We start from the raw sequence: 21,687 nt of genomic DNA on the forward strand, positions 1-21,687 counted from the left end.
AAGAATACACAGAAGAATTGTACAAAAAAGTTCTTCACAACCCAAACAATCACGATGGTGTGATCACTCACCTAAAGCCAGAGATCCTGGAATGTGAAGTCAAGTGGGCCTTAAGAAGCATCACTACGAACAAAGCTAGTGGAAGTGATGGAATTCCAGTTGAGCTATTTCAAATCCTGAAAGATGATGCTGTGAAAGTGCTGCACTCAATATGTCAGCAAATATGGAAAACTCAGCAGTGGCCACAGGACTGGAAAAGGTCAGTTTTCATTCCAATCCCAAAGAAAGGCAATGCCAAAGAATGTTCAAACTACCACACAATTGCAGTCATCTCACATGCTAGTAAAGTAATGCTTAAAATTCTCCAAGCCAGGCTTCAGCAATACGTGAACCGTGAACTTTCAGATGTTCAAGTTGGTTTTAGAAAAGGCAGAGGAACCAGAGATCAAATTGCCAACATCCGATGGATCATCGAAAAAGCAAGAGAGTACCAGAAAAACATCTATTTTTACTTTAATGACTATGCCAAAGCCTCTGACTGTGTGGATCACAATAAGCTGTGGAAAATTCTGAAAGAGATGGGAACACCAGATCACCTGACCTACCTCTTGAGAAACCTGTATGCAGATCAGGAAGTAACAGTTAGAACTGGACATGGAACAACAGACTGGTTCCAAATAGGGAAAGGAGTATGTCAAGGCTGTATATTAGCACCCTGCTTATTTAACTTATATGCAGAGTACATCATGAGAAACGTTGGGCTGGAAGAAGCACAAGCTGGAATCAAGATTGCCGGGAGAAATATCAATAACCTCAGATATGCAGATGACACCACCCTTATGGCAGAAAGTGAAGAACTAAAGAGCCTCTTGATGAAAGTGAAAAAAGAGAGTGAAAAAGTTGGCTTAAAGCTCAACATTCAGAAGACTAAGATCATGGCATCCGGTCCCATCACTTCATGGCAGACAGATGGGGAAACAGTGGAAACAGTGGCTGACTTTATTTTTGGGGGGTTCCAAAATCACTGCAGATGGTGACTGCAGCCATGAAATTAAAAGATGCTTACTCCTTGGAAGGAAAGTTATGACCAACCTAGACAGCATATTAAAAAGCAGAGACATTACTTTGCCAGCAAAGGTCTGTCTAGTCAAGGCTATGGTTTTTCCAGTGGTCATGTATGGATATGAGAGTTGGACTATAAAGAAAGCAGAGCGCCAAAGAATTGATGCTTTTGAACTGTGCTGTTGGAGAAGATTCTTGACAGTCCCTTGGACTGCAAGGAGATCCAACTAGTCCATCCTAAAGGAGATCAGTCCTGGGTGTTCATTGGAAGTTGAAGCTGAAACTCCAATACTTTGGCCACCTGATGCAAAGAGCTGACTCATTGGAAAAGACCCCAATGCTGGGAAAGATTGAGGGCAGGAGGAGAAGGGGATGACAGAGGATGAGATGGCTGGATAGCATCACCGACTCGATGGACATGGGTTTGGGTGGACTCAGGGAATTGGTGATGGACAGGGAGGCCTGGCATGCTGCAATTCATGGGGTCACAAAGAGTCGGACACGACTGAACAACTGAACTGAACTGAACTGAAGTAACTACAAGAAGACACACTACTCATTCTCTCTCTTTCTCTCTCTCTTAAACACACACACACACACACACACACACACCCTCTAGAAGCCTACTGTGGAACAGAAGAGGTTAAATGGCAAAATACCATCATATTACTGGTTTTCAGTGTTTCCTTTCATAGCACACTAACAACAAGGTAACAAGGTAATGAAATGGTGTGTCAGGGAGAAAGGCTATAAAAATGAAATCAAAGCCCCTGGCAGGCAAATGAGTATTTTTTCACCCACTGAGTGCTTTTTGCTAAAATAGATTTTCATTGAAAGATTCTCCTGTGTGTCTTGTGATTTAGGTATCATTTTTTCAGCTTTATTGTAGTATATTTTTAAATTTTTAATTGGTAATAACTTTACAATGTTGTGTTGGTTTCTTCCTACAACAACATGAATCAGCCATAAGAGTGTGTGTGTGCACGTGTGTATATGTGTTGTGTGTGTGTATCTCCTCCTTCTTGAGCCTTCTCAGGTTTATTATAAATGTGACCATAGAAAAATGCTCTTCTTCCTTTCCAATCTTTACATGCAATCTATTGAATGAGATATTTATAGGAACACTTTGAGAACATCCAAAACACTCCCAGTGAGCCTGGAAGTGTGTATTTTCTCCTCCATCCTAATGAATTTAAAAGTGGTTAAAGGAAAATTTACTAAATTCACTAATCTGTTAATAAGGCCACATTGAGGAAGTCTAATAGAAATCGGTATAACCAACTGCCAAAAGAAATAAATACCAAATGCATATTATAAAAAAATAAACAACAGACTGTTTTGAATGCATCAATTATCTTGGTACTTCCCACTGAGCAAAGGCAGTGAACAGGCCTTTCAAAGTCATTTCTATTAACTCCTCAATAGATCGCAACAAACTGCTAGGAGATTTAGATATTCATTCAAACCAACTAAAAGACACAAGATTATTTTAGGGAAATTGAAATTCAGGTAAGGAGAAGATAGGAAGAGAATGCTGGTCACTGATCACCCATTATATGAAAGGTCTTTTCCTAAGCCCTTTTCATAAGTCATATTAAGACATGAATGAGTATACGTTGGAAAAGAAATTCTGTAAGAGCAGGGTTCTTAATTTGTTCTGTGTTTCTGTTGTGTCTCCCAGCACCTGCAGGGTCTGACACACATAGATACTCAGGTAATATTCTTAAATGAACAACTGAGGGCTTCCCAGGTGGCACTAGTGGTAACGAAGCTACCTGCAATGCAGGAGACACAATGACACGTGGGTTAGATCCCTGGGTTGGGAAGATCCTCGGGAGAAGGAAAAGGCAACCTACTCCAGTATTCTTGCCTGGAGAATCCCATGGACAGAGGAGCCTGGCAGGCTAAAGTCCATAGGGTCATAAGGAGTCAAACAGGACTGAAGCAACTTAGCATGCATAAACACACAAACAACTGAACGAATGGAATGTCTTACCAAACAAGGCAGCTAACAGAAGACAGCTTTGTTGACCCAAAGCTCCATGGCATTCAGCGGGTATTCTTGGTGAAAGTCAAAGCTTCCCTTGATCTCAGGATACAGATATGGATGGCAATAGGACTATGTGTTCAATGAGAATTCCAGCTCTATGTTGATACTGTTTTTCCCCCCATTCTAATTTTTTTTCACTCTTTGTGATTTTATGCTTAAAATGTGCAGATGGATGCACACACATCCTTACCTCTGGGAAATTAGGAATAACTTTGGACACAATAATCTTTATCCATTCTCAAGTGCTATTTCAGGCACTGATGCCACTGAGTTGCTAGGGAGATGAGGCAGGGGGGCACTTAGTGCTCTCTTTAGCCTGCAGCCCAGGGCATACTGACCAGAATGGAAAAACAACACCAATCCAGCCTCCAATCAAATCCCTTACAGTCCACTGAAGAGAGAAGGAGCTGTGATGCCATTTTGGTATTTAAAACAGGACCATAAAAGTATCAGCTTAAAACTCAGCCATAGTATAATATTCCAGTTATGTTTAAGCAAAACCAAATCAACTTTACATTTTTACACTTATGTGGATCAAGCACCTGAATAAAGTATCACACTCTAGACATTTGCTCTGTAAGATGACAGCAACAAGCCTGATACGGGGTCAGAGCAAATAGTTTTTTATCAGCAGGTCTATTTCCTGAGAAGGTTTCCCTGGTGGCTCAGGGGTAAAGAATCCACCTGCCCATGCAGGAGACACAAGAGATGTGGGTTTGATCCCTGGGTCAGGAAGATCCCTTGGATAAGGAATTGACAACCCACTCCAGTATTCTTGCCTGGAAAACCCCATGGACAGAGGAGCCTGGTGGGCTACAGTGCATGGGGTCGCAAAGAGTCGAACATCACTTAGCAACTAAGCAACAACAACTGTTTCTTGAAAGACTTAGAAAGGGTTGTGCTCAGCTGTGTAAGTACTTTTAAGGCCTTGAGCTAGACTGTTGCTAAGTATTTTTAAAGTTTCTAATATAGCCAGGGTATAAGTATCTGTAATCTAGTAGATCTGACCATGACTCTTGACTGCCTTTTACAGCATGCTTTCAGAATTAAACACTGATTCACACCACAGATACTTACAATGAGCCCACGGTCTGGGGGTCCTCCAAGCTTAACGCACACAAAAATTGTCAACAAAAGAAAGCAAGCAGGATTTATTAAAAGAAAGATAGCTAATGCAGATTTTTAAACTAAAAATGTTTGTAATTACTTAAATACTGGTTCTTATAACATCAGGTCTCCTTTGTTTTCCTTGCCATCACCCTCTCTAAAATAAGGACAGCCATCACCTATGTCAGAGAGGCATTAGTGACTGAGTACATGGACAAACGAGGAGCTCAAAACTGTTCCCTTTCTTTCACTCACTTCTCTTCCAATAATCTCTCCTGTAATATTCAAGGCATGCAAGCACTCAATAGAAAATGACAAGAATAAGCAACCCAAGGAGTCCATAATGAACAGAAATCATTCAATCATCTAGGTCATATTCCAGACTGTTGTAAAGAAAGTTTGTTATCAAAAGAAATCATTCAAAAGTCATGGCATCTGGCAATAAAACTGTAGGGGTCTGACATTTGCCCCTGGAAACAGAAGATTTCAACAACAAACTCATATGGTGAAGCATTACTAGAATGCAAAAGTGATAAAGTCAGTATAATAACAAAGATCTGAGGAATAGTGTGTTACAATGTTATGCATTACAGTGTCTTTTCCTATAAAAGATTCCTGATTCACTGAAAACTTAAGAAAAGAATACAGATTGTGACATTTAATTCTCTGGCAGAGGAGGCAAGGCAAAATGCAAATGTTAGAATTAATCTAAAATTACAATACTTCATTTAACGGGAAAACTGAAATAGCAGATTCATGAATCTGCATGATTGCCTCAGTTTAACCTCTCGCCATACACTGCTCAGCTTCTTATTAATTTAAAATAATCCATTTTTCACACTGGATGAGTATCTTTAAGAACCCTAGTAAGTGGAGTTTAAATGCCGCAGACTCTGCTACTCACAAAAATACGCTAGCATTCCAGAGCAAGATAGGAGATGCATCAGCTCAAAAATGCCATTAAACCTGTCTTGTGAGTAATTCCATTATAAGTTAATAAGGCAAATTTCCAAGGCACACAGCATGTTTGCTTCTTCCTGATGTCTGAAAGATGGATTATTTTCAAAGGACTATAACTTTCATTTTAAGGAGAATAAGAAACCAATACTTGCAGTCATTCTTCTCTTTATGAAAAAAGTCAAGAATTTGAGAAATTGACTCCTGGCAGCAAATCGACCTTCTAATTTAGTCAAGTCAACCATGTTCCATAAAGTATGTTTATCTTAGTGTAAGTTAAGACCTGGATGAAGAAGTAATGTGTGTGTGTGTGAGAGAGAGAGAGAGAGAGAGAGAAAGATGAAAGACAGAAAGAAGCAGTCAACACAGGAAGACAAGAATGTATTCTTTTTACCAATATACCATCTGCTACCATAAAGCAGGTTACCAAAATCGAGGACAAAAATCACAGCATCATAAAATTCCCAGGGAGGTAATGATTATCCATGAAAAGGGACTTATAGGAGCGACTGATGAGGAAATCATGCTCCCATAGCCTATAAATGCCTCCCTCACCCAATTTAAAATTGTTTTTCCTATTCCACTGTTGAGTTTTGCAGGTGACTCAGTGATAAACAATCTGCCTGCCATGCAAGAGACACAGGTTTGATCCCTGGGTCAGGAAGATCTTCTGGAGAAGGAAATGGCAATCCACTCTAGTATTCTTGCCTGGGAAATCCCATGGACAGAGGACCCAAGCGGGCTACAGTCCATGGGATTGCAAAGAGTTGAATACAACTTAGTGACTAAACAACATTCGGTTGTTATGTGAAATTTTAAAACCCTTAATATACTTGTTGTTCTTTTTAAAATTCACTATTCAATTAAAAGTATTCATTTGACTATCAAATATTTTTCCCACAGAGGAATATGGAATGCACATCTGCAAGACATTGATCAGAGAAATAGCCAGCATCCTCGCATCTTGGTCCCTGTAGTTGCTGAGGCAGAGAACGGCACTTAGAGACAGAGGCTTGGGTTTGACTATAGTTCTGACATTGACTGATTTTTGACTCTTGACAAGGTTCTCAACTCTGTCTCATGTTTTGATTCTTCATTTATATCTTCCTCAATGAATCACTATGAAAATAAAAAATTGCATACCATTTTTGTTATCCAATTTTGCTATTTTTGTTGTTGTGTTATAACACAATATAGGTATTCCTAAAAACTGTGCAGTACAAAAAATTGTGCAATAAAATCCACATGGCTTATGGGAGGGAAAATGTAGTTAGAAGCACAACACTCAAAATTTCACCCATGGGAATGTAAATTGATACAGCCACTATGGCGACTCCTTAGAAAACTAAAAACAGAACTGCCATATGACCCAGCAATCTCACTTCTGGGCATACATCCAAAGAAAGCCATAAAAGGATACACGAACCCCAGTGTTCACTGCAGCACTATTTACAATAGCCAGGACATGTGACATGAGTGAAGTGAAAGTTGCTCAGTGGTGTCTGACTCTTTGTGACCTCATGGACTATACAGTCCATGGAATTCTCCAGGCCAGAATACTGGAGTGGGTAGCCTTTCCCTTTTCCAGAGGATCTTCCCAACCCAGGGATTGAACCCAGGTTTCCTGCATTGCAGGTGGAGTCTTTACCAGCTGAGCCACAAGGGAAGCCCATGAATACTAGAGTGGGTAGCCTATCCCTTCTCCAGCGGATCTTCCCAACCCAGGAATTGAACCAAGGTCTCCTGCATTACAGGCAGATTCTTTACCAACTGAGCTGTCAGGGAAGCCCAGCCAGGACATGGAACCAACCTAACTGTCCATCAACATAAAAACAGATAAAGATGTGGTGACTAAGTGACTAAACAATAAACAACAACACCATATGGAGGTGAGTGTGGATCATGGCAAGGGTCTGAAATGTGAGGTAGTTGGTAGATGTTTATGAAATGTACATTTTATGTATTTTTATATGATTCAATTCAGCTGAGTGCAGTTTTCTTCATTCACTCACAAGCGAACTTTGTATTATATGCAAACTGCTTCCTAATATATCAGTTGTGTTGGAACAAATTTGTGATTTCAAATGAGTGGTATAGCCAAACTTGGAATGTGTACCTTGGAATGTGTTCCCAAAATGGAAAGTAAGGCCCCCAAATAATTTAAACTGATTCTCTTTGCCCCTGATACTTAAGAGGAATACATCCACAGCAGCAGCAACAGGGCATTGCTCTGAGCCTCTCTTTTCATCAGAAAATAGAGGAATATTTGATTACTTTGAAAATTTAAAGCTTTCAAAAGTGAACTTCTTCCTGGAGAAGGGAATGGCAACCCACTCCAGTATTCCTGACTGGAGAATCCCACAGACACAGGAGCCTGGTGGGCTACTGTCCATGGGGTCACAAAGAGTAAGACATGACTGAGAAACTAAGCACATCTATCTCTTCTTAGCCATGTGACTGGAGTGTTATATGATCCATCTGAGCTCTTAGTTCAGTTCAGTTCAGTCGCTCAGTCATGTCCGACTCTTCGCGACCCCATGGACTACAGCACGCCAGGCCTCCCTGTCCATCGCCAACTCCTGGAGTTTACTCAAACTCATCTCCATTGAGTCGGTGATGACATCCATCCATCTCATCCTCTGTCGTCCCCTTCTCCTCCCACCTTCAATTTTTCCCAGCATCAGGGTCTTTTGTAATGAGTCAGTTCTTTGCATCAGGTGGCCAAAGTATTGGAGTTTCAGCTTCAACATCAGTCCTTCCAATGAATATCCAAGACTGATTTCCTTTAGGATAGACTGGTTGGATCTCCTTGCAGTCCAAGGGATTCTCAAGAGTCTTCTCCAACACCACTATTCAAAGCATCAATTCTTTGGCGCTCAGCTTTCTTTATAGTCCAACTCTCATATCCATACATGACCACTGGAAAAACCATAGCTTTGACTAGACGGACCTTTGTTACCAAAGTAATGTCTCTGCTTTTTAATATGCTGTCTAGGTTGGTCATAACTTTTCTTCCAAGGAGTAAGCGTCTCTTAATTTCATGGCTGCAGTCACCATCTGCAGTGATTCTGGAGCCTAAAAAAACAGTCAGCCAGTGTTTCCACTGCTTCCCCATCTATTTGCCATGAAGTGACGGGACCAGATGCCACAATCTTTGTTTTCTGAATGTTGAGTTTTAAGCCAGCTTTTTCACTCTTCTCTTTCACTTTCATCAAGAGGCGCTTTAGCTCTTCTTCGCTTTCTGCCAAAAGGGTGATGCCATCTACGTATCTCAGGTTATTGATATTTCTCCCAGCAATCTTGATTCCAGCTTGTGCTTCATCCAGCCCAGAGTTTCTCATGATGTACTCTGCATATAAGTTAAATAAGCAGGGTGACAATATATAGCCTTGACGTACTCCTTTCCCTCTTTGGAACCAGTCCATTGTTCCATGTCCAGCTCTTAGTTAAGAGAGTTATAATGATGCGATGCCATAATGAATGTAAAAAGACTGGCACATAGTAGCTGTTCAATAATAGGTATTACTATTAAAAAGTGAACTTCACTGCAACTGGGACTTTCTTAGCATATTATTAACTTTAAGCCTCACAAAGGACATTTGAGTAGGGAATTAATATCACTCGATTACAAACCATAGAGAGCTTTCCTTACTTTTTCCAATCACTCAACAAATGTTCATTCCTGATATTTATTCATTCAGTAACTATTTACTGAGCACTGACTATGTGTCAGACACTATTCTAGGCACTGAGGATACACCAGTGAATAAAACCTACAAAGGTATCTATTCTCATGGAGCTTACATTCTAGTGAGGTAAACAGACTAGGAACAAAAGCATAATATACAAATTACATACAACATAAGAAAGTGATAAATGCTATGGATAAGAGTAAAGGGGAAAGGGAATTAGAAATACCAGTGAAACAGACAGCATTACTAAATTATGTGATCAAGGAGAAATCCTCATTGAAAAGCAGACAACAAACACTAAAAATCATATGTAATATCATATCATAGAATGATTAATGCTGAGAAGTACACCAGGGTGAAAACAAAGAGAATAATGCAGGGAGTTCAAGAAAGTTGACACACGAGCTAAGCGAAATCAAGACTCATATGACTATCCGGGGAAGGAGAATTTCAGACAGAAGAACAGCAGGTGTAAACTGCTAGCTTTAGGATGAGCTTGGCACATTTGAAACCCATCCAGAGACCAATGCAGTTGTAGCAAAGGGGCAGGGACAGACCCTTGCCTTTCACAGATTTGGTGAAAGAAGCTGTCATAACGATGACCACAGCAAATCCCATACGGATTTGTAATCTAAGACAAGAACCTACGAGTGCCCTGTTTTGAGTATGCTATGGCATAAGCTAGTTGAAATGTTTAATAGATCCATTTTGTCTGTACTGTGGAGAAAAAAATAGCAATAGCCTATGTAAAAGATGACAGTGGTAACTATGGAAATGACTTAATGTGCATGAAGTCATGACGTATTTTAAAGGTAGAGCCAAGGGAACTTGTTGATGTATGGACTATAACATAAGGAAAAGGACAGGATCTGGGACTTCCCCAGCAGTCTAGTGGTTATTAAGACTTCGCCTTCCAACCCAGGAGGTGTGGGTTTGTTCCCTGGTTGGGGAGTTAAGATACCACATGTCTTGTGACCAAAAAACAAAGCATAAATCAGAACTAATATTGTAACAAATTCATAAAGACATCAAAACACTATTTTTAAAAAAATGAAAGAAAAGAATAAGGACAGAATCAAGAATAGCTTGCAGATTTTTTAAACAATGGAATGAATGGTAGTACCACTTTTTGACATGTCAGTGATGACAGAAATGAGGGTGGGGCTAGGGAGTAGAGGAGTGCCAGAAATTAAGATCTATTTAATAGTACTCAGAGTTCAACCTAAGGAAAAGAGAAGCCTCATACAGAATTATTTTAAACTGAATAGTGATCAGTCTCAAAATCAACTACTCTACTTTGTTTACCAAAGGAATTTTAAAGTTTTGACTTCATGTTTTTTTAATAATGAAATTATAGTGTTCCTCTTGAGTCCTGTATTTCCTCCAGCATAGTTATCCTGTTAACTCTCTGATGAAAATTGCTATGCCTTATTGTCGAAAAATTTCAGATTAGGAGTAAATAAATTTCAGGAATTTAATGGCTTAAAAAAATATATCAGTAACCAGCGAGTCACTTCCTTGTAGTACCAAAGATTTGAAAGCATCTTCTACCACGAGTTCTTCTTGATAATTTCAGCTGACTTATGTTTTGAACAATACCAAAATTCCTACCTTACTAACTTTCCCTCCCCTGAGCTGTGGAATGTCACGTAGAACCGCTGACCAGAAAAGACCCCAATAAAAGAAGCAAGCAATTTAAGATCGCTATCCCACAAGGGATGCTAAACTCTCCTGTGGCCAATATTCATAAATAATTCTAATTCTAAATTCCTTGCTGCCCTTGAACAAAATAATGAAGTGGATAAAATTCCTCTGTGATTTCTGACTTTCCATTCTGAGTTTTTCACTGCCACAATATCCCTGACTCTCTAATCAATGAAGCAATACAATAAATTCAAGCATACAATAAAGCTAATGACTAATAAAGAATAACACGCCACTTCTCTTGGGAATGTTAACATTTTAAACAGACAGGAAGCTTTGAGTCTATGAAATAAATTTCTAATCAAGACGAAGGAGGAGAAAGGGCTTTTCCTCAGACTCATAATCAGAGTCCAATAAACAAGCCCAACTTTGAAAGTCAAGAGTAGGTGGTATTGCCATCAGCTTGTATTTTGGCAGCACTATGCTAATAAATGACAGAACCGGGCTCTCCAAAAATGTCTGTAAGTATAAACATAATTTTATCATAAATTATACCCACGTGGTAAAGAATCTGCCCACCAATGCAGGAGACATAAGAGACACAGGTTTGATCCCTGGGTTGGGAAGATCCCCTGGAGGAGGAAATGGCAACCCACTCCAGCATTTTTGCCTGGAAAATTTCATGGACAGAGGAGCATGGCAGGTTATGGTGTGCCAGAGTCAGACACAACTGAGTGACTGAGCACGCGCGCACACGCACACACACACACACACACACACACACACTGACAGAATGAGTGCCACACAATTAACCAAGAATAAAATACACACACTTCTATTGTAAATTCTATATAGTCAATTGATTCTCACAGGATGCTTTTATTGATTTCTACCCAACTGTCCTATCCACAGCCAACTATGGTTGGAATTCAACCATGATTTGACAAATGAAGTTGAATCTCAAGCCATAACTCCTTTCCAAATAAAATTTTTGTTATAATTTTATATGTGGCAGGGATGCTGATTGGTATTTTTATTCTAACAAGTAAAACAAGAAAGATGATTACCAAAACTTAACCTGCTTATCAATGATGTGAGCAACTTTTTTTTATTCAGATAACAGGTTTTAAATATCAGAACACTTTTTTTTCTTTGCTGTTCACAATGTAACAGCTACAAACACAATGTATTATATGTTTGCATCTTCACTGTCAATGTTTTCACCATCACTTTCTCAGATCTAGAATTTAATAAAAAAGTCAAGTAAGCAACTCATGCATACTAGTAGCTAATTTCAGTGGTGCAACAACCCCAATGTGGCTGATTTCAAGCTTCCAAGGTATAACATATCTTCCCAGGTGGCACTGGTGGTAAAGAACCCACCTGCCAATGCAGGAGATATAAGAGACGTAGGTTCAATCTCTGGGTCGGGAAGATCTGCTAGAGGAGGTCATGGCAACCCACTCCAGTATTCTTGCCTGGAGAATCGCATGGACAGAGGAGCCTGGGGGGCTACAGTCCACAGGGTCACAACAAGTCAGACACGACTGAAGTGACATAGCATGCACACAATGTATAATAAGGAACCCAGAGTTGGGAAGCGATAAGTAGTTTATTTACAAGATAAATAATTTTAAAAGCACAGAAGATAATAAAATTTGGAAAAAAAACAATAGCAAATGATGAGCTTTTAGTATTTATTATCTCATTTGATATAGTTTACAGAATTGTAAATTTATATTATTTATGGCTATGTTTAAAAGCCAACACAGAAACTTTCTGAGACTTTAACAATTGACTCTTTTTTCATTTTATTGAAGTATAGTTGATTTACAATATTGTGCCAATCTCTGCTGTATAGCAAAGTGATTCTGTTATATGCATCTATTATTTTTATATTCTTTCCCATTATGTTTATTATAGAATATTGAATACCATTCCCTCTGCTATACAGTAGAACCCTGTTATTTATTCATTCTGTGTATAATAAGAGAAAGTGAAAGTGAAGTCGCTCAGTTGTGTCCAACTCTTTGCGACCCCCTGGACTGTACCCTGCCAAGCTCCTCCATCCATGAGATTCTCCAGGCAAGAATACTGGAGTGGGTTGCCATTTCCTTCTCCAGGGGATACAGGAGTGGGTTGCCATTTCCTTCTGCAGGGGATCTTCCCGACCCAGGGATAGAACCCAGGTCTCCCGCATTGTGGGCAGACTCTTTACCCTCTGAGCCACCGGAGCTCCCTTGCATCTACTAATTCCAAACTCCCAATCCATCCCTTCCCCACCCCTACTCCCCTCTGGCAATCATGAGTCTATTCTCTGTGTTTGTGAGTCTGTTTTTATTTCACAGATAAGTTCATTTGTGTCATATTAGATTCCACATATATGTGGTATCCTATGGAATTTGTCTTTCTCTGTCTGACTTCACATAGTATGATAATCTCTACGTTCATTCATGTTGCTGCAAATGGCATTATTTGATTCTTTTTAATAGCTGGGTACTATTCCATTGTGTATATATACCACACCTTCTTTATCCACTCCTCTGTCAATGGACATTTAGCTTCCATATCTTGGCTATTGTAAGCAGTGCTGCTATGAACATAGGGGGTGCATGTATCTTTTCAAATTAAGAGTTTTATCTGGATATATGCCCAGAAGTGGGATTGCTGGTTCATATGGTAACTCGATTTTTGTTTTTTTGAAGAGCCTTCACACTGTTCTCTATAGTGGCTGCACCAATCTACATTCCCACCAACAGTGTAGGTGGGATCCCTTTTCTCCACACCTTTTCTAGCATTTGTCAGTTACAGACTTTTTGATAATGGCCATCCTGACCTGTGTGAGGTGATACTTCATTATAGTTTTGGTTTGCACTTCTCTAATAGTTAGTGATGTGCAGCATCTTTTCATGTGTCTAATGGCCATCTGTGTTATTTCTTTGGAGAAATGTCTACTTAGGTCTCCTGCCCATTTTTTGATTGAGTTGTTTTGTTTCTCGTTATTGAGTTGTATGAGCTGTTTAACAACCGACTCTTGTGAAACAACACAAGTCAGCTCTATAACTGCAGCTTGGTTTCCAGTAAGCAAGTGGTTAAGATGACCTGGAGCCAAATATAGGGAAAAGATCTGCCTCTTGCTTTCTGCATTCATCTTTTCGTGGGTCTCTCAGTATGCCTAGAAGAAGCTGCCATCAACCCTTCAGCTGAACCAAACTCTGAACCTCTAGCCAGGCTTTTTAAGATCTCATGTAGGAAATCTCATGGCAGGAACCCACCATACTAAACCACACGCCTAGTCATCCAGGATTCTGATGACAGGTTTTGAAACGAGAGACCAGTGTGGTTCCCACATATCAAAGTATGCAACCTTCATAAAACATCATGGAATAAACATATAAATTATTTACACTATAGATGTATCTCTTTGGATTATCAAGATTTCACACATCTGTTTCTCAGCCACTCCTCAGTTGCTGTTGTTGGATGTATTTTTAGGTTCTGAATATATCTTAAAGGACAATAATATCATCATCTCCTTTGCCAAAGCAGAAGATAACATTGTGCAGTAAACAGTGATTCATATGTCATACCAGTTATTCTGAGATTCCCTTTCAGGGCCTTGGCTTCCTTACATAAACTAAATCCTTTCTTGCATATTCCACATGAAAGCTATCTCCTGCCATCTTGATGCTCCTGACCCATTTCACCTTCTCAATTAAGAATGAGCATGATATTTATTCCTTGTTTAATACACTTGCTTATGTATTAAAGACATATATCCTGCCACTCAGGAGTTTATAGCCAAAGAGTAAACATTCTGATAGAAAAGGCAAAATAAAAACATATATATGGATAGTAAGTTAAAGTTATTAAGTCTATATGGTAATCCAAACATCAAACACTATTGGAAATATCTCAGCTTTAACAATAAAATAGCAATAAAATTATACACATCTACAGTATTTCACATTAACTGTAAAACAATACTTGGCTGAAATATAGTAAGTGGGTTATCTCTAAGAGCTTGCCACTTTTAAAAGTCGGTTCTTATATGTGATAGCATTTTAAACTATTCTTAGGTATTAATACATGCATGCAATTGCCAGCATTTAAGTGCTCCTACTCTTGAGGGCTTTCAACATAGGAGTGCTGTTTCACAAGTAAAAATAGTCAATATTTGTACTGTTTTTTTATTATAAAGCAATTGGTTATTCAATTCTCTGTATCCTTTAGAAAAGACTGCATTGGCTTAACCCTTTAAGCATGCATGGTACATGACTCTAAAAAAAAAAACCAGAAGGTAGAAAGAAATGATCAAATGAAGAGCACTGATCCATAAACTACATTAGGATTATCTGTGATTTTTCATATAATTCATCAGATTGTTAAAATGACCACATGAACAACCAGAACTGAAGCAGGAAATCCACAGAAACATAACATGCCATGAGTACTTCTTATTTTCTAGGGATTATGGTCTGAATTCTTCTCGCAATGCTAACTTGGTTGACTGACAATATTTCATATGAAAAAACCTAATGTTTTGTCTATGAATGCTAATTTTCTTCTCCTTTTCTAAAATAAAAGGAGAATGGTTTAATGATTTATCAATCATTAAATGATTTATTGATGAAATGATTTATTGATTGACTTTGACTTTTCTCATGTTCTACACATCTAATGGAATTAGATATGAAATATACAAAAGAAAAAACTACAAAAACACATCAATTATTATTGTTAATGATATCTGTTAAATGTTGATGTCTTAAAAATCAGTAAGAAAATACACCAAAATATTAATGGCAGTAGGCTCTCTGAATGGAGGGATTAAAGGAGGAGTTTCATTTTGTTTTATTTTCTATGTAGCCCAAGTTTCCATAACAATCATGTATTACTATTGGGCTGAAGAAAGTCCGTTTTATTTTTAATAAGGGTAAATAAAAAGAGAACATTACCATCTCATTTTACTAATTAAATATCTTTAAGAAAATATTTTATAATTTCTGATCTAAGGTAAATGTCCAAAAGAAGCTAATTACTCTCCCAAGCTTTTCCCCAGCCATGCTGAAGTACGTGTAGTTCACTGAAGCATTACGCTGACTCCAACTCTGCACCATCGTGGATGCTATTCCTGATATCTTTTTTAATATGCACTTTTATTTATTTATTTATTGGGCTCTGCTAGGTCTTAGTTGCGGCACGCCAGGTCTCTACTTGCAGCAAGGAAACTCTTAACAGTACATGGGATCTAGTTCCTTGACCAGGAATTGAACCCAGGTCACCTGCATTGGGAGTGCAGAGTCTTAGCCACTGGACCACTAAGGAACTTTCTGTTCCTAAATCTTAAGTATACTACCCTATGTCCTTAAAGTAACTAACCCCAATTTTCCTTCAAAACTCAGCATCACCTTCTCCAGGAAGACTTTTTGGGCTCTCAAGTGCAATATAAATGCTTATCCTTTGGACAGAACCCTCCATGTATTCTTCAACAGTGAGGATTTATCACTCCGAAATAACTGCAGAAAGTGTTATTCCCAAGTGACTTAGCACAGAACCTACTGAATAAAAAAATGAATGAATGAACAACTTTGACATTTCCATAAGTTAAATAAATGGTAGGCCTTTGTCCCTTCTTTCATTTAAACAATTGGCCCTTTGACTAGAACAGTTAAACCAACTAGGTGATTTGATGTCTTAAGAAAGGTTACAATTATTCAGGTAAACTCAATCCATTAATTTAATTAATAGTATTTACTGACTGAGGCTTTCCAAGGGGCTCAGTGGTAAAGAATCTGCCTGCCAAGCAAGAGACTCGAATTCGATCCCTAAGTTAGGAAGATCCCACAGAGAATGAAATGGTAACCCACACCAGTATTTTTGTCTGGGAAACCCCATGGACAGAGGAGCCTGGTGGGCTATAGTCCTTGGGGTCACAAAGACTTAGTGACTAAACAGCAGCAACAGCATTCACTGATTAAACATCAATTAATGGCACTGTGTCGAGCACTGGAACATAAAAAGGAGAGACACTGCCTCTTCTCTCAACAAACAGACTAGCGGAGACAGGAGGTACATCAACAGTTATAGTAGAGGTTGCTGAGTGTTGTACTGAGGCAGGCACTTTCCGCAGCACTAGCAAAAAGCGGGGGTGGGGTGGCAGGGGTGTGGGAACAAGACTTCTTTGTTCCAATAACACATAAAATTCAAATGCAGCCATGTCTACAATACAAAGCAAAATAGAAACTGGACTGGACAATTACCTGACTAACACCATCAGGGTAAACACTCCATGTTATATAACTTGAATGGAGAGAGGAAACAGCAAAAACTCACTGTTAATAAGCACTGGCCCACAGAGAAAGATTGGAAGACATACTGTCACTCACTACAGGAAGTCTAGATCTGAAAAAGGGAATTTCATTAAGATTTTATAAATATCTAAATCTGGAAACTATTTTATTATTTTCCAAACCTAGAGAACCCCATGGACAGAGGAGTCTGGTGGGCTACAGTCCATAGGGTCCCAAAGAGTTGAACACGACTGAAATGACTGAGCACAAGCATGAGTATGATTCCTAGGTCCAAACGTGGCAGGGTGGTGGGGAGGAGATAATAAATTTCTCCTTAAACTGTACCACTACAGGGAGAAATTCTTTCAGATCAAATTATCGCAGAAGGTCAGAGTCACTTTTGGCCATCTCATCTTTGAGCATTACTGTCCTTTCTACCTACCAGAGAAATGAAGCTGTTTCTATATTAATAACCTAGTACCCACTCCAGTACTCTTGCCTGGAAAATCCCATGGAGGGAGGAGCCTAATAGGCTGCAGTCCATGGGGTCACGAAGAGTCGGACATGACTGAGCAACTTCACTTTCACTTTTCACTTTCATGCATTGGAAAAGGAAATGGCAACCCACTCCAGTGTTCTTGCCTGGAGAATCCCAGGGATGGCAGAACTGATGGGCTACCATCTATGGGGTCGCAGAGAGTCAGACATGACTGAAGCAACTTAGCAGCAGCAGCAAGCATGAATAGTCTTTTTGTCTCCAATGCTTTCTGCTTCCAAGCAATTCAGAGTCCCCAGATGAATCTGAACCCTATATCTCTTTTACCTCAGCCAAATTCTTCCATGACATTCCACAAATATGAAGTTGAGTGGACACAGACTCAATTTCCAAGAGGACAGTGAAAATCTTTCCACTTGATTCAGAATCAAAAGCCAGATTTCTAACTAATTCAACATCAGTCAGTTCAGTCGCTCAGTTGTGTGCGACTCTTTGCAACCCCATGAACAGCGGGACACCAGGCTTCCCTGTCCATCACCATCCCCTGCTCAAACTGATGTCCATCAAGTCAGTGATGCCATCCAACATCTCATCCTCTGTCATCACCTTCTCCTCCTGCCTTCAATCTTTTCCAGCATCAAGGTCTTTTCCAGTGAGTCAGTTCTTCGCATCAGGTGGCCAATGTACTGGAACTTCAGCTTCATCATCAGTCCTTCCAATGAATATTCAGGACTGATTTCCTTTAGGATTGACTGGTTTGATCTCCTTGCAGTCCAAGGGACTTTCAAGAGTCTTCTCCAACACCACAGTTCAAAAGCATCAATTATTCTCCATTCATCCTTCTTCATGGTCCAACTCTCACATCCATACATGACTACTGGAAAAACCATAGCTTTGACTAGATGGACCTTTATTAGCAAAGTAATGTCTCTGCTTTTTAATATGCTGTCTAGTTTTCAACATCAGACTGTCTCAAACATTTTTCCTAAAATTATTACTTCAAACCAAAGAATACTGTTATTTATACATAACAACATGAAGACAGGAGGCTGTGGTTGCTTCAGTTCTGGAATTACCACATGTATCTGGAATTACCACATGGAATTACCACATGTATCAGATATTCACTCCAAAACTTAGAGAATAAAATATACCTAGAATGTATAACCATAATCCCAAATAATCTTTCTAGTATATCCCACACATAGTGCCCAGATTAGACTTCTTAAAGTATAGCTCAAAAATGTGTCCTTGATTTAAAGTGTATAATTCCTGTTCATTATTTGTAGAACAAAGTCCAAACCTCGGGTCTAGAATTCAAGCTCTTTACAAGCTGGCTCCAGTCTGCCTCCTTCACTGGTAAACCACACACCCTTTGTAAAATTTATACTTCATCTCCAAAACGTTTTGTGGTATTCTCGTAGCATTCAGAGAACTTGCCTTCACCCCTACATCTGTGCTCTCCTCTTTTTTTTCAGTTGGACTAACATTCCTTCCATTCTGTCTATTCAAACCCAACTCATCCAAACCTCTCCTCCATGAGTCTGCCCATATGAGGGTAACATCTCTGTCCTCTACACTCTCAATCTTTTGGCTTATATCTCTCTTGACACCTCTAACATATCTTACTCGTTTTTATGGCCTCTCACAGCAGTGAGGACAGAGTAGGTATACAACTTCAGAACTGTAAGTGAATGACTGGATCTTTTAAAATAATTATTCATAAGTCATTCCAGTATTATTTTATTTTTCCACATAATCCATACATATCTACTACAATTCCTTAATAGATTCAGGTATTGTAAGATATTAGTCATTCTATGTCCACCCTATAACTGATATCAGAAGTTTGTTTTAGAAAATATACATAGCAGTTTATCTGCCACTTGTTTATATCTCATATCAAGAAAGTTAATGGAAAATAATCTGATGGTTTAATAACCTACTTATAAAAATGAAAGTAAAAAAGAGTTTATTATCTGCCACCCTGAATTGAATTGTCAGCTTCATGAATTGCCCTTCATGGGTGAACTAAAGCTTGATGCTAGGCAACCCCTCAGGTGTTCCTTAAGTTCCAACCTCAGAAAACTTGAAGGTCTTTATGGCATTAAATAATAAATACCAACATGACTACTATTGATGGTGCTAGTTCTGGAAATCCTACTAGACAGTAGAGCAGCAAGTATTAGTTCTACACAGTCATAGTGTCAGTGGCCCTACTATTTTCTAACAAACATTCTATGAAATGTAAGCTAAAAATAATCAGTCAGTTCACTCACTCAGTCATATCCAACTTCTTGCAACTCCATAGACTGCAGAACACCAGGCCTCTCCCTGTCCATCACACACTCTCAGAGTTTACTAAAACTCACGTCCATCGAGTCAGTGATACTATCCAACCATCTGATCCTCTGTCATCCCCTTCTCCTCCTGCCTTCAGTCTTTCCCAGTATCAGGGTCTTTTCCAAGGAGTCATTTCTTTGCATCAGGTGGCCAAAGTATAGAAGCTTCAGCTTCGGCATCAGTCCTTCCAAAGAATATTCAGGACTGATTTCCTTTAGGATGGACTGGTTGGATCTTTTCGCAGTCCAAGGGATTCTCAAGAGTCTTCTCCAACACCACAGTCCAAAAGTATCAATTCATCGGCACTCAGCTTTCTTTATGGTCCAACTCTCACATCCATACATGACTACTGGAAAAACCATACCTTTGACTAGACAGACCTTTGCTGGCAAAATAATGTCTCTGCTTTTTAATATGCTGTTTAGATTGGTCACAGTTTTTCTTCCAAGGAGTAAGAGTCTTTTGATTTCATGGGTGCAGTCACAATCTGCAGTGATTTTGGAGCCCCCCAAAATAAAGTCCCTCACTGTTTCCATTGTTTCCCCATCTATTTGCCATGAAGTGATAGGACCAGATGCCACACCATGATCCTCGTTTTTTGAATGCTGAGTTTTAAGCAAACTTTTTCACTCTCCTCTTTCACTTTCATCAAGAAGCTCTTTAGTTCTTCTTCACTTTCTACCATAAAGGTGGTGTCATCTGCATATCTGAGGTTATTGATATTTCTCCCAGCAATCTTGATTCCAGTTTGTGCTTCATCCTGTCTGGCCTTTTGCATGATGTACTCTGCACATAAGTTAAATAAGCAGGGTGAAAATATACAGCCTTGACGTACTCCTTTCCCCATTTGGAACCAGTCTATTGTTCCATGTCCAGTTCTAACTGTTGCTTCTGGATCTGCATACAGACTTCTCAGGAGGCAGGTAAGGTGGTCTGGTATTTCCATCTCTTTCAGAATTTTCCAGAGTTTGCTGTGATCCACACAGTCAAAGGCTTTGGCATAGTCAATAAAGCAGAAGTAGATGTTTTTCTGGAACTCTCTTGCTTTTCCTATGATCCAGCGGATGTTGGCAGTTAGATCTTTGGTTCCTCTGCCTTTTCTAAATCCCGTTTGAACATCTGGAAGTTCCCGGTTCATGTAGTATTAAAGCCTAGCTTGGAGAGTTTTGAACATTACTTTGCTAGCTTGTAAGATAAGTGCAATTGTGCAGTAGTTTGAGCATTTTTTAGCATTGCCTTTCTTTGAGATTGGAATGAAAACTGACCTTTTCCATACAATTCCAATAATAAACATATTATAATTCATGAATTCCCAGATGAGGAACAAACAAAAACAGAATCACATGAATATTGCCCAGATCTTGAATTTTTATGCCCCAATCTTAGAATACTCTAAAGGACAGAAATCAATTTGGTAGGACTGGGAAATAAAATGATTTGTAAATTCTCCTGACAGTTAAGAAACAGATATAAATTTTATCAAAGTAGAAAACAAAAAGCAAGGAATTTTGATTATTTAACTTAATTATTTAATTTATTCTCATATGCTACAAACTACTCTGATATTTTTATCTGGAAATTAAAAAAGAAATAAAGAGTGAGGCATTTGATTCTGTAGTAATATCAAATTTCTTAATAATATGTTTCTGTGGCTGTATTAAGTGTCAATGAATATGCCAAGCTCTATTTCATACAAAATGTTACCAATTTATTTTACTTAAATAGTGATGTATTTGCAACACACACCATTTACTACTTCTAACCCAAAGAGCTACCTGTCAGAGCCTGTGTTACCACTCACCTTCACAAAAGGAATAGGCATAGGGGAGCATGGTTTTCTCCTTCTCCCAGATCCAGTTTTGAGAACAAAAATTTGGCTCTCACTGAAGGACAGACAATGCACACACTAGACACTGGCAAACCTACACCCCAATGTCAAAAGATAAATTAGGCAATCAGATTCTAAACTTAAAAACTTGGAATTAGAAATCAGAAGAGTGATCCAATGTAATTTAATGTTATGAGGGAGGACAAAAGCTATAG

The 21,687-nt window shown here is 38.9% G+C and overlaps 2 protein-coding genes across 13 annotated transcripts in view; one reads left to right on the plus strand and one right to left on the minus strand.

The window, feature by feature from the left end:
* Positions 1-21,687, minus strand: part of RGS7 (regulator of G protein signaling 7) — a 467,979-nt gene that overhangs the window by 402,477 nt on the left and 43,815 nt on the right. The window lies entirely within an intron of this gene.
* LOC145504566 (uncharacterized) overlaps positions 6,706-21,687 on the plus strand; it is a 60,339-nt gene continuing 45,357 nt past the window's right edge. The window contains exons 1-2 of one of the 3 annotated variants that reach the window (XM_081485641.1): positions 6,706-6,811; positions 6,931-7,065. The gene's annotated coding sequence lies outside the window, so the exon portion shown is untranslated. Of the gene's footprint in view, positions 7,066-21,687 lie in introns of all 3 variants that reach the window. The other 2 variants (XR_014052304.1, XM_081485640.1) reach the window with 2 other exon arrangements.

Source organism: Giraffa tippelskirchi, chromosome 5, assembly GCF_054371585.1.
Source record: "Giraffa tippelskirchi isolate mGirTip1 chromosome 5, T2T-mGirTip1v1.2.pri, whole genome shotgun sequence".
Taxonomy (NCBI): domain Eukaryota; kingdom Metazoa; phylum Chordata; class Mammalia; order Artiodactyla; family Giraffidae; genus Giraffa; species Giraffa tippelskirchi.